This window comes from Amia ocellicauda, unplaced genomic scaffold, assembly GCF_036373705.1.
Source record: "Amia ocellicauda isolate fAmiCal2 unplaced genomic scaffold, fAmiCal2.hap1 HAP1_SCAFFOLD_184, whole genome shotgun sequence".
Classification (NCBI taxonomy): Eukaryota; Metazoa; Chordata; class Actinopteri; order Amiiformes; family Amiidae; genus Amia; species Amia ocellicauda.
The window spans coordinates 62,371-85,785 of record NW_027102747.1 but is presented as its reverse complement, the minus strand read 5'-3'; the positions used below and the strand labels follow the sequence as shown (position 1 = coordinate 85,785).

At 43.5% G+C, this 23,415-nt stretch overlaps 20 non-coding genes across 20 annotated transcripts; all 20 read right to left on the bottom strand.

Moving 5' to 3' along the window:
* Positions 1-640: 640 nt before the first annotated feature.
* Positions 641-759, bottom strand: LOC136724448 (5S ribosomal RNA). The gene has a single exon (XR_010807111.1). It is a non-coding gene; the product is annotated as a 5S ribosomal RNA (ribosomal RNA).
* A 1,066-nt stretch (positions 760-1,825) lies between these two features.
* On the bottom strand, positions 1,826-1,944 carry LOC136724446 (5S ribosomal RNA). The gene has a single exon (XR_010807110.1). It is a non-coding gene; the product is annotated as a 5S ribosomal RNA (ribosomal RNA).
* Positions 1,945-3,010: 1,066 nt separating this feature from the next.
* On the bottom strand, positions 3,011-3,129 carry LOC136724437 (5S ribosomal RNA). Its single transcript, XR_010807101.1, has one exon. It is a non-coding gene; the product is annotated as a 5S ribosomal RNA (ribosomal RNA).
* A 1,058-nt stretch (positions 3,130-4,187) lies between these two features.
* Positions 4,188-4,306, bottom strand: LOC136724394 (5S ribosomal RNA). The gene has a single exon (XR_010807065.1). It is a non-coding gene; the product is annotated as a 5S ribosomal RNA (ribosomal RNA).
* A 1,066-nt stretch (positions 4,307-5,372) lies between these two features.
* LOC136724369 (5S ribosomal RNA) lies at positions 5,373-5,491 on the bottom strand. The gene has a single exon (XR_010807043.1). It is a non-coding gene; the product is annotated as a 5S ribosomal RNA (ribosomal RNA).
* Positions 5,492-6,557: 1,066 nt separating this feature from the next.
* LOC136724463 (5S ribosomal RNA) lies at positions 6,558-6,676 on the bottom strand. The gene has a single exon (XR_010807125.1). It is a non-coding gene; the product is annotated as a 5S ribosomal RNA (ribosomal RNA).
* A 1,066-nt stretch (positions 6,677-7,742) lies between these two features.
* LOC136724444 (5S ribosomal RNA) lies at positions 7,743-7,861 on the bottom strand. The gene has a single exon (XR_010807108.1). It is a non-coding gene; the product is annotated as a 5S ribosomal RNA (ribosomal RNA).
* Positions 7,862-8,927: 1,066 nt separating this feature from the next.
* LOC136724435 (5S ribosomal RNA) lies at positions 8,928-9,046 on the bottom strand. Its single transcript, XR_010807100.1, has one exon. It is a non-coding gene; the product is annotated as a 5S ribosomal RNA (ribosomal RNA).
* A 1,058-nt stretch (positions 9,047-10,104) lies between these two features.
* Positions 10,105-10,223, bottom strand: LOC136724393 (5S ribosomal RNA). The gene has a single exon (XR_010807064.1). It is a non-coding gene; the product is annotated as a 5S ribosomal RNA (ribosomal RNA).
* Positions 10,224-11,289: 1,066 nt separating this feature from the next.
* On the bottom strand, positions 11,290-11,408 carry LOC136724443 (5S ribosomal RNA). Its single transcript, XR_010807107.1, has one exon. It is a non-coding gene; the product is annotated as a 5S ribosomal RNA (ribosomal RNA).
* Positions 11,409-12,474: 1,066 nt separating this feature from the next.
* Positions 12,475-12,593, bottom strand: LOC136724442 (5S ribosomal RNA). The gene has a single exon (XR_010807106.1). It is a non-coding gene; the product is annotated as a 5S ribosomal RNA (ribosomal RNA).
* A 1,066-nt stretch (positions 12,594-13,659) lies between these two features.
* Positions 13,660-13,778, bottom strand: LOC136724434 (5S ribosomal RNA). The gene has a single exon (XR_010807099.1). It is a non-coding gene; the product is annotated as a 5S ribosomal RNA (ribosomal RNA).
* A 1,058-nt stretch (positions 13,779-14,836) lies between these two features.
* On the bottom strand, positions 14,837-14,955 carry LOC136724391 (5S ribosomal RNA). The gene has a single exon (XR_010807063.1). It is a non-coding gene; the product is annotated as a 5S ribosomal RNA (ribosomal RNA).
* A 1,066-nt stretch (positions 14,956-16,021) lies between these two features.
* Positions 16,022-16,140, bottom strand: LOC136724441 (5S ribosomal RNA). The gene has a single exon (XR_010807105.1). It is a non-coding gene; the product is annotated as a 5S ribosomal RNA (ribosomal RNA).
* A 1,066-nt stretch (positions 16,141-17,206) lies between these two features.
* LOC136724462 (5S ribosomal RNA) lies at positions 17,207-17,325 on the bottom strand. Its single transcript, XR_010807124.1, has one exon. It is a non-coding gene; the product is annotated as a 5S ribosomal RNA (ribosomal RNA).
* Positions 17,326-18,391: 1,066 nt separating this feature from the next.
* Positions 18,392-18,510, bottom strand: LOC136724440 (5S ribosomal RNA). Its single transcript, XR_010807104.1, has one exon. It is a non-coding gene; the product is annotated as a 5S ribosomal RNA (ribosomal RNA).
* A 1,066-nt stretch (positions 18,511-19,576) lies between these two features.
* Positions 19,577-19,695, bottom strand: LOC136724432 (5S ribosomal RNA). Its single transcript, XR_010807097.1, has one exon. It is a non-coding gene; the product is annotated as a 5S ribosomal RNA (ribosomal RNA).
* A 1,058-nt stretch (positions 19,696-20,753) lies between these two features.
* LOC136724431 (5S ribosomal RNA) lies at positions 20,754-20,872 on the bottom strand. The gene has a single exon (XR_010807096.1). It is a non-coding gene; the product is annotated as a 5S ribosomal RNA (ribosomal RNA).
* A 1,058-nt stretch (positions 20,873-21,930) lies between these two features.
* LOC136724461 (5S ribosomal RNA) lies at positions 21,931-22,049 on the bottom strand. Its single transcript, XR_010807123.1, has one exon. It is a non-coding gene; the product is annotated as a 5S ribosomal RNA (ribosomal RNA).
* A 1,066-nt stretch (positions 22,050-23,115) lies between these two features.
* Positions 23,116-23,234, bottom strand: LOC136724439 (5S ribosomal RNA). Its single transcript, XR_010807103.1, has one exon. It is a non-coding gene; the product is annotated as a 5S ribosomal RNA (ribosomal RNA).
* Positions 23,235-23,415: the final 181 nt, after the last annotated feature.

Sequence of the window (23,415 nt, the reverse complement as noted above, 5' to 3'; positions counted from 1 at the left end):
AATCATTCAACAGGTTGCTGAGACAAATGTAAACCAGTAAAACATATGAAGAGAAACAAACCTTGAATATAAGTTCAGTTGTTTAAACATTTGACAAACTATGGTGAGGGGGTAAGAAAACACACAAATCCAGCAGCTCCTGTATTTCAATACACCAGAACCCAATATTATTGGCGAGTCGGGTAGTCCATCATCACAGTTCGAGGGCAGGCATCATTTCAGTAATTTCATCCCGTTGCATTCACATCCGTGCCTTGAATGAGATTGAATGTGATCTTTGCTCTCAAGTATTTTCCCAAGTTTTACACTTTCGTGCTTTGCATGAATGGGAATGGAACCGTGTGTGTTGAATGAGGCTCCTTGTGAGCACTGAACTTTGTCCGGTGGAGTTCCTTTTTGTGTTGGTGTAATTGTGTCATTTCTCGATGAGAAAGATTAGGCAACATTTAGTCACTTCTAGCCATGATGCTCAATTTATTTACGAATGTACACTAGTTACTAGGGACCGTTTACGTTGGAGAACAAGATCTATTGTATGCCTGTGTATTTGGGGAAGTCAAATCTGAAATAATGATGAAATTGCGTGTATCCAAAGTTAAAACTCGTGATTTGTCGCCCTTTGGTGTGTAAAAGATGCAAAAGCTTACAGCACCTGGTATTCCCAGGGGGTCTCCCATCCAAGTACTGACCAGGCCCGAGCCTGCTTAGCTTCCGAGATCGGACGAGATCGGGCGTATTCAGGCTAGTATGGCCGTAAGCCAGGGAGGCTGTCCCTGACGCGCTACTTAAAGGGAAGGCAATATCCGTTTCTGCCGTTCATACTTACAGTTGAACTGTCTCTCTACTCTAAAGCCCGGGACACACCAGCGCGCCGCAGACAGTCCCTGCTAACACGCCACGTTGTGGCAACATTGTGGCAACGTTGTGCGTTAGCTGGGGTGCCACACCAGACCGGAACTATATATTACAAAACGAACACATTGTCTTGATAAAACAGCTGTAATTGAGTGCCTGACACGCCAGTCAAGCGCAATCTTGAGAAGGTGTGCATTTCAGTAAGGATTTCAATTGACATGCAGTATGAAACTGAAAGGAGGTTGCATCACTATGATGCATAACATTGCATGTATTGTATTTTCAAGTGTGTGCATTCATCCTGTTGTCATTTTGTTTTGAAAGCAGAAGAATCATTCAACAGGTTGCTGAGACAAATGTAAACCAGTAAAACATATGAAGAGAAACAAACCTTGAATATAAGTTCAGTTGTTTAAACATTTGACAAACTATGGTGAGGGGGTAAGAAAACACACAAATCCAGCAGCTCCTGTATTTCAATACACCAGAACCCAATATTATTGGCGAGTCGGGTAGTCCATCATCACAGTTCGAGGGCAGGCATCATTTCAGTAATTTCATCCCGTTGCATTCACATCCGTGCCTTGAATGAGATTGAATGTGATCTTTGCTCTCAAGTATTTTCCCAAGTTTTACACTTTCGTGCTTTGCATGAATGGGAATGGAACCGTGTGTGTTGAATGAGGCTCCTTGTGAGCACTGAACTTTGTCCGGTGGAGTTCCTTTTTGTGTTGGTGTAATTGTGTCATTTCTCGATGAGAAAGATTAGGCAACATTTAGTCACTTCTAGCCATGATGCTCAATTTATTTACGAATGTACACTAGTTACTAGGGACCGTTTACGTTGGAGAACAAGATCTATTGTATGCCTGTGTATTTGGGGAAGTCAAATCTGAAATAATGATGAAATTGCGTGTATCCAAAGTTAAAACTCGTGATTTGTCGCCCTTTGGTGTGTAAAAGATGCAAAAGCTTACAGCACCTGGTATTCCCAGGGGGTCTCCCATCCAAGTACTGACCAGGCCCGAGCCTGCTTAGCTTCCGAGATCGGACGAGATCGGGCGTATTCAGGCTAGTATGGCCGTAAGCCAGGGAGGCTGTCCCTGACGCGCTACTTAAAGGGAAGGCAATATCCGTTTCTGCCGTTCATACTTACAGTTGAACTGTCTCTCTACTCTAAAGCCCGGGACACACCAGCGCGCCGCAGACAGTCCCTGCTAACACGCCACGTTGTGGCAACATTGTGGCAACGTTGTGCGTTAGCTGGGGTGCCACACCAGACCGGAACTATATATTACAAAACGAACACATTGTCTTGATAAAACAGCTGTAATTGAGTGCCTGACACGCCAGTCAAGCGCAATCTTGAGAAGGTGTGCATTTCAGTAAGGATTTCAATTGACATGCAGTATGAAACTGAAAGGAGGTTGCATCACTATGATGCATAACATTGCATGTATTGTATTTTCAAGTGTGTGCATTCATCCTGTTGTCATTTTGTTTTGAAAGCAGAAGAATCATTCAACAGGTTGCTGAGACAAATGTAAACCAGTAAAACATATGAAGAGAAACAAACCTTGAATATAAGTTCAGTTGTTTAAACATTTGACAAACTATGGTGAGGGGGTAAGAAAACACACAAATCCAGCAGCTCCTGTATTTCAATACACCAGAACCCAATATTATTGGCGAGTCGGGTAGTCCATCATCACAGTTCGAGGGCAGGCATCATTTCAGTAATTTCATCCCGTTGCATTCACATCCGTGCCTTGAATGAGATTGAATGTGATCTTTGCTCTCAAGTATGTTCCCAAGTTTTACACTTTCGTGCTTTGCATGAATGGGAATGGAACCGTGTGTGTTGAATGAGGCTCTTTGTGAGCACTGAACTTTGTCCGGTGGAGTTCCTTTTTGTGTTGCTGTAATTGTGTCATTTCTCGATGAGAAAGATTAGGCAACATTTAGTCACTTCTAGCCATGATGCTCAATTTATTTACAAATGTACACTAGTTACTAGGGACCGTTTACGTTGGAGAACAAGATCTATTGTATGCCTGTGTATTTGGGGAAGTCAAATCTGAAATAATGATGAAATTGCGTGTATCCAAAGTTAAAACTTGTGATTTGTCGCCCTTTGGTGTGTAAAAGATGCAAAAGCTTACAGCACCTGGTATTCCCAGGCGGTCTCCCATCCAAGTACTGACCAGGCCCGAGCCTGCTTAGCTTCCGAGATCGGACGAGATCGGGCGTATTCAGGCTAGTATGGCCGTAAGCCAGGGAGGCTGTCCCTGACGCTCTACTTAAAGGGAAGGCAATATCCGTTTCTGCCGCTCATACTTGCAGTTGAACTGTCTCTCTACTCTAAAGTCCGGGACACACCAGCGCGCCGCAGACAGTCCCTGCTAACACGAAACGTTGTGGCAACGTTGTGCGTTAGCTGGGGTGCCACACCAGACCGGAACTATATTTTACAAAACGAACACATTGTCTTGATAATACAGCTGTAATTGAGTGCCTGACACGCCAGTCAAGCGCAATCTTGAGAAGGTGTGCATTTCAATAAGGATTTCAATTGACATGCAGTATGAAACTGAAAGGAGGTTGCATCACTATGATGCATAACATTGCATGTATTGTATTTTCAAGTGTGTGCATTCATCCTGTTGTCATTTTGTTTTGAAAGCAGAAGAATCATTTTTGCTGAGGTTGCTGAGACAAATGTAAACCAGTAAAACATATGAAGAGAAACAAACCTTGAATATAAGTTCAGTTGTATAAACATTTGACAAACTATGGTGAGGGGGTAAGAAAACACACAAATCCAGCAGCTCCTGTATTTCAATACACCAGAACCCAATATTATTGGCGAGTCGGGTAGTCCATCATCACAGTTCGAGGGCAGGCATCATTTCAGTAATTTCATCCCGTTGCATTCACATACGTGCCTTGAATGAGATTGAATGTGATCTTTGTTCTCAAGTATGTTCCCAAGTTTTACACTTTCGTGCTTTGCATGAATGGGAATGGAACCGTGTGTGTTGAATGAGGCTCCTTGTGAGCACTGAACTTTGTCCGGTGGAGTTCCTTTTTGTGTTGCTGTAATTGTGTCATTTCTCGATGAGAAAGATTAGGCAACATTTAGTCACTTCTAGCCATGATGCTCAATTTATTTACGAATGTACCCTAGTTACTAGGGACCGTTTACGTAGGAGAACAAGATCTATTGTATGCCTGTGTATTTGGGGAAGTCAAATCTGAAATAATGATGAAATTGCGTGTATCCAAAGTTAAAACTCGTGATTTGTCGCCCTCTGGAGTGTAAAAGATGCAAAAGCTTACAGCACCTGGTATTCCCAGGCGGTCTCCCATCCAAGTACTGACCAGGCCCGAGCCTGCTTAGCTTCCGAGATCTGACGAGATCGGGCGTATTCAGGATAGTATGGCCGTAAGCCAGGGAGGCTGTCCCTGACGCTCTACTTAAAGGGAAGGCAATATCCGTTTCTGCCGTTCATACTTACAGTTGAACTGTCTCTCTACTCTAAAGCCCGGGACACACCAGCGCGCCGCAGACAGTCCCTGCTAACACGCCACGTTGTGGCAACATTGTGGCAACGTTGTGCGTTAGCTGGGGTGACACACCAGACCGGAACTATATATTACAAAACGAACACATTGTCTTGATAAAACAGCTGTAATTGAGTGCCTGACACGCCAGTCAAGCGCAATCTTGAGAAGGTGTGCATTTCAGTAAGGATTTCAATTGACATGCAGTATGAAACTGAAAGGAGGTTGCATCACTATGATGCATAACATTGCATGTATTGTATTTTCAAGTGTGTGCATTCATCCTGTTGTCATTTTGTTTTGAAAGCAGAAGAATCATTCAACAGGTTGCTGAGACAAATGTAAACCAGTAAAACATATGAAGAGAAACAAACCTTGAATATAAGTTCAGTTGTTTAAACATTTGACAAACTATGGTGAGGGGGTAAGAAAACACACAAATCCAGCAGCTCCTGTATTTCAATACACCAGAACCCAATATTATTGGCGAGTCGGGTAGTCCATCATCACAGTTCGAGGGCAGGCATCATTTCAGTAATTTCATCCCGTTGCATTCACATCCGTGCCTTGAATGAGATTGAATGTGATCTTTGCTCTCAAGTATTTTCCCAAGTTTTACACTTTCGTGCTTTGCATGAATGGGAATGGAACCGTGTGTGTTGAATGAGGCTCCTTGTGAGCACTGAACTTTGTCCGGTGGAGTTCCTTTTTGTGTTGGTGTAATTGTGTCATTTCTCGATGAGAAAGATTAGGCAACATTTAGTCACTTCTAGCCATGATGCTCAATTTATTTACGAATGTACACTAGTTACTAGGGACCGTTTACGTTGGAGAACAAGATCTATTGTATGCCTGTGTATTTGGGGAAGTCAAATCTGAAATAATGATGAAATTGCGTGTATCCAAAGTTAAAACTCGTGATTTGTCGCCCTTTGGTGTGTAAAAGATGCAAAAGCTTACAGCACCTGGTATTCCCAGGGGGTCTCCCATCCAAGTACTGACCAGGCCCGAGCCTGCTTAGCTTCCGAGATCGGACGAGATCGGGCGTATTCAGGCTAGTAAGGCCGTAAGCCAGGGAGGCTGTCCCTGACGCGCTACTTAAAGGGAAGGCAATATCCGTTTCTGCCGTTCATACTTACAGTTGAACTGTCTCTCTACTCTAAAGCCCGGGACACACCAGCGCGCCGCAGACAGTCCCTGCTAACAAGCCACGTTGTGGCAACATTGTGGCAACGTTGTGCGTTAGCTGGGGTGCCACACCAGACCGGAACTATATATTACAAAACGAACACATTGTCTTGATAAAACAGCTGTAATTGAGTGCCTGACACGCCAGTCAAGCGCAATCTTGAGAAGGTGTGCATTTCAGTAAGGATTTCAATTGACATGCAGTATGAAACTGAAAGGAGGTTGCATCACTATGATGCATAACATTGCATGTATTGTATTTTCAAGTGTGTGCATTCATCCTGTTGTCATTTTGTTTTGAAAGCAGAAGAATCATTCAACAGGTTGCTGAGACAAATGTAAACCAGTAAAACATATGAAGAGAAACAAACCTTGAATATAAGTTCAGTTGTTTAAACATTTGACAAACTATGGTGAGGGGGTAAGAAAACACACAAATCCAGCAGCTCCTGTATTTCAATACACCAGAACCCAATATTATTGGCGAGTCGGGTAGTCCATCATCACAGTTCGAGGGCAGGCATCATTTCAGTAATTTCATCCCGTTGCATTCACATCCGTGCCTTGAATGAGATTGAATGTGATCTTTGCTCTCAAGTATTTTCCCAAGTTTTACACTTTCGTGCTTTGCATGAATGGGAATGGAACCGTGTGTGTTGAATGAGGCTCCTTGTGAGCACTGAACTTTGTCCGGTGGAGTTCCTTTTTGTGTTGGTGTAATTGTGTCATTTCTCGATGAGAAAGATTAGGCAACATTTAGTCACTTCTAGCCATGATGCTCAATTTATTTACGAATGTACACTAGTTACTAGGGACCGTTTACGTTGGAGAACAAGATCTATTGTATGCCTGTGTATTTGGGGAAGTCAAATCTGAAATAATGATGAAATTGCGTGTATCCAAAGTTAAAACTCGTGATTTGTCGCCCTTTGGTGTGTAAAAGATGCAAAAGCTTACAGCACCTGGTATTCCCAGGGGGTCTCCCATCCAAGTACTGACCAGGCCCGAGCCTGCTTAGCTTCCGAGATCGGACGAGATCGGGCGTATTCAGGCTAGTAAGGCCGTAAGCCAGGGAGGCTGTCCCTGACGCGCTACTTAAAGGGAAGGCAATATCCGTTTCTGCCGTTCATACTTACAGTTGAACTGTCTCTCTACTCTAAAGCCCGGGACACACCAGCGCGCCGCAGACAGTCCCTGCTAACAAGCCACGTTGTGGCAACATTGTGGCAACGTTGTGCGTTAGCTGGGGTGCCACACCAGACCGGAACTATATATTACAAAACGAACACATTGTCTTGATAAAACAGCTGTAATTGAGTGCCTGACACGCCAGTCAAGCGCAATCTTGAGAAGGTGTGCATTTCAGTAAGGATTTCAATTGACATGCAGTATGAAACTGAAAGGAGGTTGCATCACTATGATGCATAACATTGCATGTATTGTATTTTCAAGTGTGTGCATTCATCCTGTTGTCATTTTGTTTTGAAAGCAGAAGAATCATTCAACAGGTTGCTGAGACAAATGTAAACCAGTAAAACATATGAAGAGAAACAAACCTTGAATATAAGTTCAGTTGTTTAAACATTTGACAAACTATGGTGAGGGGGTAAGAAAACACACAAATCCAGCAGCTCCTGTATTTCAATACACCAGAACCCAATATTATTGGCGAGTCGGGTAGTCCATCATCACAGTTCGAGGGCAGGCATCATTTCAGTAATTTCATCCCGTTGCATTTACATCCGTGCCTTGAATGAGATTGAATGTGATCTTTGCTCTCAAGTATTTTCCCAAGTTTTACACTTTCGTGCTTTGCATGAATGGGAATGGAACCGTGTGTGTTGAATGAGGCTCCTTGTGAGCACTGAACTTTGTCCGGTGGAGTTCCTTTTTGTGTTGGTGTAATTGTGTCATTTCTCGATGAGAAAGATTAGGCAACATTTAGTCACTTCTAGCCATGATGCTCAATTTATTTACGAATGTACACTAGTTACTAGGGACCGTTTACGTTGGAGAACAAGATCTATTGTATGCCTGTGTATTTGGGGAAGTCAAATCTGAAATAATGATGAAATTGCGTGTATCCAAAGTTAAAACTCGTGATTTGTCGCCCTTTGGTGTGTAAAAGATGCAAAAGCTTACAGCACCTGGTATTCCCAGGGGGTCTCCCATCCAAGTACTGACCAGGCCCGAGCCTGCTTAGCTTCCGAGATCGGACGAGATCGGGCGTATTCAGGCTAGTATGGCCGTAAGCCAGGGAGGCTGTCCCTGACGCGCTACTTAAAGGGAAGGCAATATCCGTTTCTGCCGTTCATACTTACAGTTGAACTGTCTCTCTACTCTAAAGCCCGGGACACACCAGCGCGCCGCAGACAGTCCCTGCTAACACGCCACGTTGTGGCAACATTGTGGCAACGTTGTGCGTTAGCTGGGGTGCCACACCAGACCGGAACTATATATTACAAAACGAACACATTGTCTTGATAAAACAGCTGTAATTGAGTGCCTGACACGCCAGTCAAGCGCAATCTTGAGAAGGTGTGCATTTCAGTAAGGATTTCAATTGACATGCAGTATGAAACTGAAAGGAGGTTGCATCACTATGATGCATAACATTGCATGTATTGTATTTTCAAGTGTGTGCATTCATCCTGTTGTCATTTTGTTTTGAAAGCAGAAGAATCATTCAACAGGTTGCTGAGACAAATGTAAACCAGTAAAACATATGAAGAGAAACAAACCTTGAATATAAGTTCAGTTGTTTAAACATTTGACAAACTATGGTGAGGGGGTAAGAAAACACACAAATCCAGCAGCTCCTGTATTTCAATACACCAGAACCCAATATTATTGGCGAGTCGGGTAGTCCATCATCACAGTTCGAGGGCAGGCATCATTTCAGTAATTTCATCCCGTTGCATTCACATCCGTGCCTTGAATGAGATTGAATGTGATCTTTGCTCTCAAGTATGTTCCCAAGTTTTACACTTTCGTGCTTTGCATGAATGGGAATGGAACCGTGTGTGTTGAATGAGGCTCTTTGTGAGCACTGAACTTTGTCCGGTGGAGTTCCTTTTTGTGTTGCTGTAATTGTGTCATTTCTCGATGAGAAAGATTAGGCAACATTTAGTCACTTCTAGCCATGATGCTCAATTTATTTACAAATGTACACTAGTTACTAGGGACCGTTTACGTTGGAGAACAAGATCTATTGTATGCCTGTGTATTTGGGGAAGTCAAATCTGAAATAATGATGAAATTGCGTGTATCCAAAGTTAAAACTTGTGATTTGTCGCCCTTTGGTGTGTAAAAGATGCAAAAGCTTACAGCACCTGGTATTCCCAGGCGGTCTCCCATCCAAGTACTGACCAGGCCCGAGCCTGCTTAGCTTCCGAGATCGGACGAGATCGGGCGTATTCAGGCTAGTATGGCCGTAAGCCAGGGAGGCTGTCCCTGACGCTCTACTTAAAGGGAAGGCAATATCCGTTTCTGCCGCTCATACTTGCAGTTGAACTGTCTCTCTACTCTAAAGTCCGGGACACACCAGCGCGCCGCAGACAGTCCCTGCTAACACGAAACGTTGTGGCAACGTTGTGCGTTAGCTGGGGTGCCACACCAGACCGGAACTATATTTTACAAAACGAACACATTGTCTTGATAATACAGCTGTAATTGAGTGCCTGACACGCCAGTCAAGCGCAATCTTGAGAAGGTGTGCATTTCAATAAGGATTTCAATTGACATGCAGTATGAAACTGAAAGGAGGTTGCATCACTATGATGCATAACATTGCATGTATTGTATTTTCAAGTGTGTGCATTCATCCTGTTGTCATTTTGTTTTGAAAGCAGAAGAATCATTTTTGCTGAGGTTGCTGAGACAAATGTAAACCAGTAAAACATATGAAGAGAAACAAACCTTGAATATAAGTTCAGTTGTTTAAACATTTGACAAACTATGGTGAGGGGGTAAGAAAACACACAAATCCAGCAGCTCCTGTATTTCAATACACCAGAACCCAATATTATTGGCGAGTCGGGTAGTCCATCATCACAGTTCGAGGGCAGGCATCATTTCAGTAATTTCATCCCGTTGCATTCACATCCGTGCCTTGAATGAGATTGAATGTGATCTTTGTTCTCAAGTATGTTCCCAAGTTTTACACTTTCGTGCTTTGCATGAATGGGAATGGAACCGTGTGTGTTGAATGAGGCTCCTTGTGAGCACTGAACTTTGTCCGGTGGAGTTCCTTTTTGTGTTGCTGTAATTGTGTCATTTCTCGATGAGAAAGATTAGGCAACATTTAGTCACTTCTAGCCATGATGCTCAATTTATTTACGAATGTACCCTAGTTACTAGGGACCGTTTACGTAGGAGAACAAGATCTATTGTATGCCTGTGTATTTGGGGAAGTCAAATCTGAAATAATGATGAAATTGCGTGTATCCAAAGTTAAAACTCGTGATTTGTCGCCCTCTGGAGTGTAAAAGATGCAAAAGCTTACAGCACCTGGTATTCCCAGGCGGTCTCCCATCCAAGTACTGACCAGGCCCGAGCCTGCTTAGCTTCCGAGATCTGACGAGATCGGGCGTATTCAGGATAGTATGGCCGTAAGCCAGGGAGGCTGTCCCTGACGCTCTACTTAAAGGGAAGGCAATATCCGTTTCTGCCGTTCATACTTACAGTTGAACTGTCTCTCTACTCTAAAGCCCGGGACACACCAGCGCGCCGCAGACAGTCCCTGCTAACACGCCACGTTGTGGCAACATTGTGGCAACGTTGTGCGTTAGCTGGGGTGACACACCAGACCGGAACTATATTTTACAAAACGAACACATTGTCTTGATAATACAGCTGTAATTGAGTGCCTGACACGCCAGTCAAGCGCAATCTTGAGAAGGTGTGCATTTCAGTAAGGATTTCAATTGACATGCAGTATGAAACTGAAATGAGGTTGCATCACTATGATGCATAACATTGCATGTATTGTATTTTCAAGTGTGTACATTCATCCTGTTGTCATTTTGTTTTGAAAGCAGAAGAATCATTCAACAGGTTGCTGAGACAAATGTAAACCAGTAAAACATATGAAGAGAAACAAACCTTGAATATAAGTTCAGTTGTTTAAACATTTGACAAACTATGGTGAGGGGGTAAGAAAACACACAAATCCAGCAGCTCCTGTATTTCAATACACCAGAACCCAATATTATTGGCGAGTCGGGTAGTCCATCATCACAGTTCGAGGGCAGGCATCATTTCAGTAATTTCATCCCGTTGCATTCACATCCGTGCCTTGAATGAGATTGAATGTGATCTTTGCTCTCAAGTATTTTCCCAAGTTTTACACTTTCGTGCTTTGCATGAATGGGAATGGAACCGTGTGTGTTGAATGAGGCTCCTTGTGAGCACTGAACTTTGTCCGGTGGAGTTCCTTTTTGTGTTGGTGTAATTGTGTCATTTCTCGATGAGAAAGATTAGGCAACATTTAGTCACTTCTAGCCATGATGCTCAATTTATTTACGAATGTACACTAGTTACTAGGGACCGTTTACGTTGGAGAACAAGATCTATTGTATGCCTGTGTATTTGGGGAAGTCAAATCTGAAATAATGATGAAATTGCGTGTATCCAAAGTTAAAACTCGTGATTTGTCGCCCTTTGGTGTGTAAAAGATGCAAAAGCTTACAGCACCTGGTATTCCCAGGGGGTCTCCCATCCAAGTACTGACCAGGCCCGAGCCTGCTTAGCTTCCGAGATCGGACGAGATCGGGCGTATTCAGGCTAGTATGGCCGTAAGCCAGGGAGGCTGTCCCTGACGCGCTACTTAAAGGGAAGGCAATATCCGTTTCTGCCGTTCATACTTACAGTTGAACTGTCTCTCTACTCTAAAGCCCGGGACACACCAGCGCGCCGCAGACAGTCCCTGCTAACACGCCACGTTGTGGCAACATTGTGGCAACGTTGTGCGTTAGCTGGGGTGCCACACCAGACCGGAACTATATATTACAAAACGAACACATTGTCTTGATAAAACAGCTGTAATTGAGTGCCTGACACGCCAGTCAAGCGCAATCTTGAGAAGGTGTGCATTTCAGTAAGGATTTCAATTGACATGCAGTATGAAACTGAAAGGAGGTTGCATCACTATGATGCATAACATTGCATGTATTGTATTTTCAAGTGTGTGCATTCATCCTGTTGTCATTTTGTTTTGAAAGCAGAAGAATCATTCAACAGGTTGCTGAGACAAATGTAAACCAGTAAAACATATGAAGAGAAACAAACCTTGAATATAAGTTCAGTTGTTTAAACATTTGACAAACTATGGTGAGGGGGTAAGAAAACACACAAATCCAGCAGCTCCTGTATTTCAATACACCAGAACCCAATATTATTGGCGAGTCGGGTAGTCCATCATCACAGTTCGAGGGCAGGCATCATTTCAGTAATTTCATCCCGTTGCATTCACATCCGTGCCTTGAATGAGATTGAATGTGATCTTTGCTCTCAAGTATTTTCCCAAGTTTTACACTTTCGTGCTTTGCATGAATGGGAATGGAACCGTGTGTGTTGAATGAGGCTCCTTGTGAGCACTGAACTTTGTCCGGTGGAGTTCCTTTTTGTGTTGGTGTAATTGTGTCATTTCTCGATGAGAAAGATTAGGCAACATTTAGTCACTTCTAGCCATGATGCTCAATTTATTTACGAATGTACACTAGTTACTAGGGACCGTTTACGTTGGAGAACAAGATCTATTGTATGCCTGTGTATTTGGGGAAGTCAAATCTGAAATAATGATGAAATTGCGTGTATCCAAAGTTAAAACTCGTGATTTGTCGCCCTTTGGTGTGTAAAAGATGCAAAAGCTTACAGCACCTGGTATTCCCAGGGGGTCTCCCATCCAAGTACTGACCAGGCCCGAGCCTGCTTAGCTTCCGAGATCGGACGAGATCGGGCGTATTCAGGCTAGTATGGCCGTAAGCCAGGGAGGCTGTCCCTGACGCGCTACTTAAAGGGAAGGCAATATCCGTTTCTGCCGTTCATACTTACAGTTGAACTGTCTCTCTACTCTAAAGCCCGGGACACACCAGCGCGCCGCAGACAGTCCCTGCTAACACGCCACGTTGTGGCAACATTGTGGCAACGTTGTGCGTTAGCTGGGGTGCCACACCAGACCGGAACTATATATTACAAAACGAACACATTGTCTTGATAAAACAGCTGTAATTGAGTGCCTGACACGCCAGTCAAGCGCAATCTTGAGAAGGTGTGCATTTCAGTAAGGATTTCAATTGACATGCAGTATGAAACTGAAAGGAGGTTGCATCACTATGATGCATAACATTGCATGTATTGTATTTTCAAGTGTGTGCATTCATCCTGTTGTCATTTTGTTTTGAAAGCAGAAGAATCATTCAACAGGTTGCTGAGACAAATGTAAACCAGTAAAACATATGAAGAGAAACAAACCTTGAATATAAGTTCAGTTGTTTAAACATTTGACAAACTATGGTGAGGGGGTAAGAAAACACACAAATCCAGCAGCTCCTGTATTTCAATACACCAGAACCCAATATTATTGGCGAGTCGGGTAGTCCATCATCACAGTTCGAGGGCAGGCATCATTTCAGTAATTTCATCCCGTTGCATTCACATCCGTGCCTTGAATGAGATTGAATGTGATCTTTGCTCTCAAGTATGTTCCCAAGTTTTACACTTTCGTGCTTTGCATGAATGGGAATGGAACCGTGTGTGTTGAATGAGGCTCTTTGTGAGCACTGAACTTTGTCCGGTGGAGTTCCTTTTTGTGTTGCTGTAATTGTGTCATTTCTCGATGAGAAAGATTAGGCAACATTTAGTCACTTCTAGCCATGATGCTCAATTTATTTACAAATGTACACTAGTTACTAGGGACCGTTTACGTTGGAGAACAAGATCTATTGTATGCCTGTGTATTTGGGGAAGTCAAATCTGAAATAATGATGAAATTGCGTGTATCCAAAGTTAAAACTTGTGATTTGTCGCCCTTTGGTGTGTAAAAGATGCAAAAGCTTACAGCACCTGGTATTCCCAGGCGGTCTCCCATCCAAGTACTGACCAGGCCCGAGCCTGCTTAGCTTCCGAGATCGGACGAGATCGGGCGTATTCAGGCTAGTATGGCCGTAAGCCAGGGAGGCTGTCCCTGACGCTCTACTTAAAGGGAAGGCAATATCCGTTTCTGCCGCTCATACTTGCAGTTGAACTGTCTCTCTACTCTAAAGTCCGGGACACACCAGCGCGCCGCAGACAGTCCCTGCTAACACGAAACGTTGTGGCAACGTTGTGCGTTAGCTGGGGTGCCACACCAGACCGGAACTATATTTTACAAAACGAACACATTGTCTTGATAATACAGCTGTAATTGAGTGCCTGACACGCCAGTCAAGCGCAATCTTGAGAAGGTGTGCATTTCAATAAGGATTTCAATTGACATGCAGTATGAAACTGAAAGGAGGTTGCATCACTATGATGCATAACATTGCATGTATTGTATTTTCAAGTGTGTGCATTCATCCTGTTGTCATTTTGTTTTGAAAGCAGAAGAATCATTTTTGCTGAGGTTGCTGAGACAAATGTAAACCAGTAAAACATATGAAGAGAAACAAACCTTGAATATAAGTTCAGTTGTTTAAACATTTGACAAACTATGGTGAGGGGGTAAGAAAACACACAAATCCAGCAGCTCCTGTATTTCAATACACCAGAACCCAATATTATTGGCGAGTCGGGTAGTCCATCATCACAGTTCGAGGGCAGGCATCATTTCAGTAATTTCATCCCGTTGCATTCACATCCGTGCCTTGAATGAGATTGAATGTGATCTTTGTTCTCAAGTATGTTCCCAAGTTTTACACTTTCGTGCTTTGCATGAATGGGAATGGAACCGTGTGTGTTGAATGAGGCTCCTTGTGAGCACTGAACTTTGTCCGGTGGAGTTCCTTTTTGTGTTGCTGTAATTGTGTCATTTCTCGATGAGAAAGATTAGGCAACATTTAGTCACTTCTAGCCATGATGCTCAATTTATTTACGAATGTACCCTAGTTACTAGGGACCGTTTACGTAGGAGAACAAGATCTATTGTATGCCTGTGTATTTGGGGAAGTCAAATCTGAAATAATGATGAAATTGCGTGTATCCAAAGTTAAAACTCGTGATTTGTCGCCCTCTGGAGTGTAAAAGATGCAAAAGCTTACAGCACCTGGTATTCCCAGGCGGTCTCCCATCCAAGTACTGACCAGGCCCGAGCCTGCTTAGCTTCCGAGATCTGACGAGATCGGGCGTATTCAGGATAGTATGGCCGTAAGCCAGGGAGGCTGTCCCTGACGCTCTACTTAAAGGGAAGGCAATATCCGTTTCTGCCGTTCATACTTACAGTTGAACTGTCTCTCTACTCTAAAGCCCGGGACACACCAGCGCGCCGCAGACAGTCCCTGCTAACACGCCACGTTGTGGCAACATTGTGGCAACGTTGTGCGTTAGCTGGGGTGACACACCAGACCGGAACTATATTTTACAAAACGAACACATTGTCTTGATAATACAGCTGTAATTGAGTGCCTGACACGCCAGTCAAGCGCAATCTTGAGAAGGTGTGCATTTCAGTAAGGATTTCAATTGACATGCAGTATGAAACTGAAATGAGGTTGCATCACTATGATGCATAACATTGCATGTATTGTATTTTCAAGTGTGTACATTCATCCTGTTGTCATTTTGTTTTGAAAGCAGAAGAATCATTCAACAGGTTGCTGAGACAAATGTAAACCAGTAAAACATATGAAGAGAAACAAACCTTGAATATAAGTTCAGTTGTTTAAACATTTGACAAACTATGGTGAGGGGGTAAGAAAACACACAAATCCAGCAGCTCCTGTATTTCAATACACCAGAACCCAATATTATTGGCGAGTCGGGTAGTCCATCATCACAGTTCGAGGGCAGGCATCATTTCAGTAATTTCATCCCGTTGCATTCACATCCGTGCCTTGAATGAGATTGAATGTGATCTTTGCTCTCAAGTATTTTCCCAAGTTTTACACTTTCGTGCTTTGCATGAATGGGAATGGAACCGTGTGTGTTGAATGAGGCTCCTTGTGAGCACTGAACTTTGTCCGGTGGAGTTCCTTTTTGTGTTGGTGTAATTGTGTCATTTCTCGATGAGAAAGATTAGGCAACATTTAGTCACTTCTAGCCATGATGCTCAATTTATTTACGAATGTACACTAGTTACTAGGGACCGTTTACGTTGGAGAACAAGATCTATTGTATGCCTGTGTATTTGGGGAAGTCAAATCTGAAATAATGATGAAATTGCGTGTATCCAAAGTTAAAACTCGTGATTTGTCGCCCTTTGGTGTGTAAAAGATGCAAAAGCTTACAGCACCTGGTATTCCCAGGGGGTCTCCCATCCAAGTACTGACCAGGCCCGAGCCTGCTTAGCTTCCGAGATCGGACGAGATCGGGCGTATTCAGGCTAGTATGGCCGTAAGCCAGGGAGGCTGTCCCTGACGCGCTACTTAAAGGGAAGGCAATATCCGTTTCTGCCGTTCATACTTACAGTTGAACTGTCTCTCTACTCTAAAGCCCGGGACACACCAGCGCGCCGCAGACAGTCCCTGCTAACACGCCACGTTGTGGCAACATTGTGGCAACGTTGTGCGTTAGCTGGGGTGCCACACCAGACCGGAACTATATATTACAAAACGAACACATTGTCTTGATAAAACAGCTGTAATTGAGTGCCTGACACGCCAGTCAAGCGCAATCTTGAGAAGGTGTGCATTTCAGTAAGGATTTCAATTGACATGCAGTATGAAACTGAAAGGAGGTTGCATCACTATGATGCATAACATTGCATGTATTGTATTTTCAAGTGTGTGCATTCATCCTGTTGTCATTTTGTTTTGAAAGCAGAAGAATCATTCAACAGGTTGCTGAGACAAATGTAAACCAGTAAAACATATGAAGAGAAACAAACCTTGAATATAAGTTCAGTTGTTTAAACATTTGACAAACTATGGTGAGGGGGTAAGAAAACACACAAATCCAGCAGCTCCTGTATTTCAATACACCAGAACCCAATATTATTGGCGAGTCGGGTAGTCCATCATCACAGTTCGAGGGCAGGCATCATTTCAGTAATTTCATCCCGTTGCATTCACATCCGTGCCTTGAATGAGATTGAATGTGATCTTTGCTCTCAAGTATTTTCCCAAGTTTTACACTTTCGTGCTTTGCATGAATGGGAATGGAACCGTGTGTGTTGAATGAGGCTCCTTGTGAGCACTGAACTTTGTCCGGTGGAGTTCCTTTTTGTGTTGGTGTAATTGTGTCATTTCTCGATGAGAAAGATTAGGCAACATTTAGTCACTTCTAGCCATGATGCTCAATTTATTTACGAATGTACACTAGTTACTAGGGACCGTTTACGTTGGAGAACAAGATCTATTGTATGCCTGTGTATTTGGGGAAGTCAAATCTGAAATAATGATGAAATTGCGTGTATCCAAAGTTAAAACTCGTGATTTGTCGCCCTTTGGTGTGTAAAAGATGCAAAAGCTTACAGCACCTGGTATTCCCAGGGGGTCTCCCATCCAAGTACTGACCAGGCCCGAGCCTGCTTAGCTTCCGAGATCGGACGAGATCGGGCGTATTCAGGCTAGTAAGGCCGTAAGCCAGGGAGGCTGTCCCTGACGCGCTACTTAAAGGGAAGGCAATATCCGTTTCTGCCGTTCATACTTACAGTTGAACTGTCTCTCTACTCTAAAGCCCGGGACACACCAGCGCGCCGCAGACAGTCCCTGCTAACAAGCCACGTTGTGGCAACATTGTGGCAACGTTGTGCGTTAGCTGGGGTGCCACACCAGACCGGAACTATATATTACAAAACGAACACATTGTCTTGATAAAACAGCTGTAATTGAGTGCCTGACACGCCAGTCAAGCGCAATCTTGAGAAGGTGTGCATTTCAGTAAGGATTTCAATTGACATGCAGTATGAAACTGAAAGGAGGTTGCATCACTATGATGCATAACATTGCATGTATTGTATTTTCAAGTGTGTGCATTCATCCTGTTGTCATTTTGTTTTGAAAGCAGAAGAATCATTCAACAGGTTGCTGAGACAAATGTAAACCAGTAAAACATATGAAGAGAAACAAACCTTGAATATAAGTTCAGTTGTTTAAACATTTGACAAACTATGGTGAGGGGGTAAGAAAACACACAAATCCAGCAGCTCCTGTATTTCAATACACCAGAACCCAATATTATTGGCGAGTCGGGTAGTCCATCATCACAGTTCGAGGGCAGGCATCATTTCAGTAATTTCATCCCGTTGCATTTACATCCGTGCCTTGAATGAGATTGAATGTGATCTTTGCTCTCAAGTATTTTCCCAAGTTTTACACTTTCGTGCTTTGCATGAATGGGAATGGAACCGTGTGTGTTGAATGAGGCTCCTTGTGAGCACTGAACTTTGTCCGGTGGAGTTCCTTTTTGTGTTGGTGTAATTGTGTCATTTCTCGATGAGAAAGATTAGGCAACATTTAGTCACTTCTAGCCATGATGCTCAATTTATTTACGAATGTACACTAGTTACTAGGGACCGTTTACGTTGGAGAACAAGATCTATTGTATGCCTGTGTATTTGGGGAAGTCAAATCTGAAATAATGATGAAATTGCGTGTATCCAAAGTTAAAACTCGTGATTTGTCGCCCTTTGGTGTGTAAAAGATGCAAAAGCTTACAGCACCTGGTATTCCCAGGGGGTCTCCCATCCAAGTACTGACCAGGCCCGAGCCTGCTTAGCTTCCGAGATCGGACGAGATCGGGCGTATTCAGGCTAGTATGGCCGTAAGCCAGGGAGGCTGTCCCTGACGCGCTACTTAAAGGGAAGGCAATATCCGTTTCTGCCGTTCATACTTACAGTTGAACTGTCTCTCTACTCTAAAGCCCGGGACACACCAGCGCGCCGCAGACAGTCCCTGCTAACACGCCACGTTGTGGCAACATTGTGGCAACGTTGTGCGTTAGCTGGGGTGCCACACCAGACCGGAACTATATATTACAAAACGAACACATTGTCTTGATAAAACAGCTGTAATTGAGTGCCTGACACGCCAGTCAAGCGCAATCTTGAGAAGGTGTGCATTTCAGTAAGGATTTCAATTGACATGCAGTATGAAACTGAAAGGAGGTTGCATCACTATGATGCATAACATTGCATGTATTGTATTTTCAAGTGTGTGCATTCATCCTGTTGTCATTTTGTTTTGAAAGCAGAAGAATCATTCAACAGGTTGCTGAGACAAATGTAAACCAGTAAAACATATGAAGAGAAACAAACCTTGAATATAAGTTCAGTTGTTTAAACATTTGACAAACTATGGTGAGGGGGTAAGAAAACACACAAATCCAGCAGCTCCTGTATTTCAATACACCAGAACCCAATATTATTGGCGAGTCGGGTAGTCCATCATCACAGTTCGAGGGCAGGCATCATTTCAGTAATTTCATCCCGTTGCATTCACATCCGTGCCTTGAATGAGATTGAATGTGATCTTTGCTCTCAAGTATGTTCCCAAGTTTTACACTTTCGTGCTTTGCATGAATGGGAATGGAACCGTGTGTGTTGAATGAGGCTCTTTGTGAGCACTGAACTTTGTCCGGTGGAGTTCCTTTTTGTGTTGCTGTAATTGTGTCATTTCTCGATGAGAAAGATTAGGCAACATTTAGTCACTTCTAGCCATGATGCTCAATTTATTTACAAATGTACACTAGTTACTAGGGACCGTTTACGTTGGAGAACAAGATCTATTGTATGCCTGTGTATTTGGGGAAGTCAAATCTGAAATAATGATGAAATTGCGTGTATCCAAAGTTAAAACTTGTGATTTGTCGCCCTTTGGTGTGTAAAAGATGCAAAAGCTTACAGCACCTGGTATTCCCAGGCGGTCTCCCATCCAAGTACTGACCAGGCCCGAGCCTGCTTAGCTTCCGAGATCGGACGAGATCGGGCGTATTCAGGCTAGTATGGCCGTAAGCCAGGGAGGCTGTCCCTGACGCTCTACTTAAAGGGAAGGCAATATCCGTTTCTGCCGCTCATACTTGCAGTTGAACTGTCTCTCTACTCTAAAGTCCGGGACACACCAGCGCGCCGCAGACAGTCCCTGCTAACACGAAACGTTGTGGCAACGTTGTGCGTTAGCTGGGGTGCCACACCAGACCGGAACTATATATTACAAAACGAACACATTGTCTTGATAATACAGCTGTAATTGAGTGCCTGACACGCCAGTCAAGCGCAATCTTGAGAAGGTGTGCATTTCAGTAAGGATTTCAATTGACATGCAGTATGAAACTGAAAGGAGGTTGCATCACTATGATGCATAACATTGCATGTATTGTATTTTCAAGTGTGTGCATTCATCCTGTTGTCATTTTGTTTTGAAAGCAGAAGAATCATTCTTGCTGAGGTTGCTGAGACAAATGTAAACCAGTAAAACATATGAAGAGAAACAAACCTTGAATATAAGTTCAGTTGTTTAAACATTTGACAAACTATGGTGAGGGGGTAAGAAAACACACAAATCCAGCAGCTCCTGTATTTCAATACACCAGAACCCAATATTATTGGCGAGTCGGGTAGTCCATCATCACAGTTCGAGGGCAGGCATCATTTCAGTAATTTCATCCCGTTGCATTCACATCCGTGCCTTGAATGAGATTGAATGTGATCTTTGCTCTCAAGTATGTTCCCAAGTTTTACACTTTCGTGCTTTGCATGAATGGGAATGGAACCGTGTGTGTTGAATGAGGCTCCTTGTGAGCACTGAACTTTGTCCGGTGGAGTTCCTTTTTGTGTTGCTGTAATTGTGTCATTTCTCGATGAGAAAGATTAGGCAACATTTAGTCACTTCTAGCCATGATGCTCAATTTATTTACGAATGTACCCTAGTTACTAGGGACCGTTTACGTTGGAGAACAAGATCTATTGTATGCCTGTGTATTTGGGGAAGTCAAATGTGAAATAATGATGAAATTGCGTGTATCCAAAGTTAAAACTCGTGATTTGTCGCCCTCTGGTGTGTAAAAGATGCAAAAGCTTACAGCACCTGGTATTCCCAGGCGGTCTCCCATCCAAGTACTGACCAGGCCCGAGCCTGCTTAGCTTCCGAGATCGGACGAGATCGGGCGTATTCAGGCTAGTATGGCCGTAAGCCAGGGAGGGTGTCCCTGACGCTCTACTTAAAGGGAAGGCAATATCCGTTTCTGCCGCTCATACTTGCAGTTGAACTGTCTCTCTACTCTAAAGTCCGGGACACACCAGCGCGCCGCAGACAGTCCCTGCTAACACGAAACGTTGTGGCAACGTTGTGCGTTAGCTGGGGTGCCACACCAGACCGGAACTATATATTACAAAACGAACACATTGTCTTGATAATACAGCTGTAATTGAGTGCCTGACACGCCAGTCAAGCGCAATCTTGAGAAGGTGTGCATTTCAGTAAGGATTTCAATTGACATGCAGTATGAAACTGAAAGGAGGTTGCATCACTATGATGCATAACATTGCATGTATTGTATTTTCAAGTGTGTGCATTCATCCTGTTGTCATTTTGTTTTGAAAGCAGAAGAATCATTCTTGCTGAGGTTGCTGAGACAAATGTAAACCAGTAAAACATATGAAGAGAAACAAACCTTGAATATAAGTTCAGTTGTTTAAACATTTGACAAACTATGGTGAGGGGGTAAGAAAACACACAAATCCAGCAGCTCCTGTATTTCAATACACCAGAACCCAATATTATTGGCGAGTCGGGTAGTCCATCATCACAGTTCGAGGGCAGGCATCATTTCAGTAATTTCATCCCGTTGCATTCACATCCGTGCCTTGAATGAGATTGAATGTGATCTTTGCTCTCAAGTATGTTCCCAAGTTTTACACTTTCGTGCTTTGCATGAATGGGAATGGAACCGTGTGTGTTGAATGAGGCTCCTTGTGAGCACTGAACTTTGTCCGGTGGAGTTCCTTTTTGTGTTGCTGTAATTGTGTCATTTCTCGATGAGAAAGATTAGGCAACATTTAGTCACTTCTAGCCATGATGCTCAATTTATTTACGAATGTACCCTAGTTACTAGGGACCGTTTACGTTGGAGAACAAGATCTATTGTATGCCTGTGTATTTGGGGAAGTAAAATCTGAAATATTGATGAAATTGCGTGTATCCAAAGTTAAAACTCGTGATTTGTCGCCCTCTGGTGTGTAAAAGATGCAAAAGCTTACAGCACCTGGTATTCCAAGGCGGTCTCCCATCCAAGTACTGACCAGGCCCAAGCCTGCTTGACTTCCGAGATCGGACGAGATCGGGCGTATTCAGGCTAGTATGGCCGTAAGCCAGGGAGGCTGTCCCTGACGCTCTACTTAAAGGGAAGGCAATATCCGTTTCTGCCGCTCATACTTGCAGTTGAACTGTCTCTCTACTCTAAAGTCCGGGACACACCAGCGCGCCGCAGACAGTCCCTGCTAACACGCCACGTTGTGGCAACATTGTGGCAACGTTGTGCGTTAGCTGGGGTGCCACACCAGACCGGAACTATATATTACAAAACGAACACATTGTCTTGATAAAACAGCTGTAATTGAGTGCCTGACACGCCAGTCAAGCGCAATCTTGAGAAGGTGTGCATTTCAGTAAGGATTTCAATTGACATGCAGTATGAAACTGAAAGGAGGTTGCATCACTATGATGCATAACATTGCATGTATTGTATTTTCAAGTGTGTGCATTCATCCTGTTGTCATTTTGTTTTGAAAGCAGAAGAATCATTCAACAGGTTGCTGAGACAAATGTAAACCAGTAAAACATATGAAGAGAAACAAACCTTGAATATAAGTTCAGTTGTTTAAACATTTGACAAACTATGGTGAGGGGGTAAGAAAACACACAAATCCAGCAGCTCCTGTATTTCAATACACCAGAACCCAATATTATTGGCGAGTCGGGTAGTCCATCATCACAGTTCGAGGGCAGGCATCATTTCAGTAATTTCATCCCGTTGCATTCACATCCGTGCCTTGAATGAGATTGAATGTGATCTTTGCTCTCAAGTATTTTCCCAAGTTTTACACTTTCGTGCTTTGCATGAATGGGAATGGAACCGTGTGTGTTGAATGAGGCTCCTTGTGAGCACTGAACTTTGTCCGGTGGAGTTCCTTTTTGTGTTGGTGTAATTGTGTCATTTCTCGATGAGAAAGATTAGGCAACATTTAGTCACTTCTAGCCATGATGCTCAATTTATTTACGAATGTACACTAGTTACTAGGGACCGTTTACGTTGGAGAACAAGATCTATTGTATGCCTGTGTATTTGGGGAAGTCAAATCTGAAATAATGATGAAATTGCGTGTATCCAAAGTTAAAACTCGTGATTTGTCGCCCTTTGGTGTGTAAAAGATGCAAAAGCTTACAGCACCTGGTATTCCCAGGGGGTCTCCCATCCAAGTACTGACCAGGCCCGAGCCTGCTTAGCTTCCGAGATCGGACGAGATCGGGCGTATTCAGGCTAGTATGGCCGTAAGCCAGGGAGGCTGTCCCTGACGCGCTACTTAAAGGGAAGGCAATATCCGTTTCTGCCGTTCATACTTACAGTTGAACTGTCTCTCTACTCTAAAGCCCGGGACACACCAGCGCGCCGCAGACAGTCCCTGCTAACACGCCACGTTGTGGCAACATTGTGGCAACGTTGTGCGTTAGCTGGGGT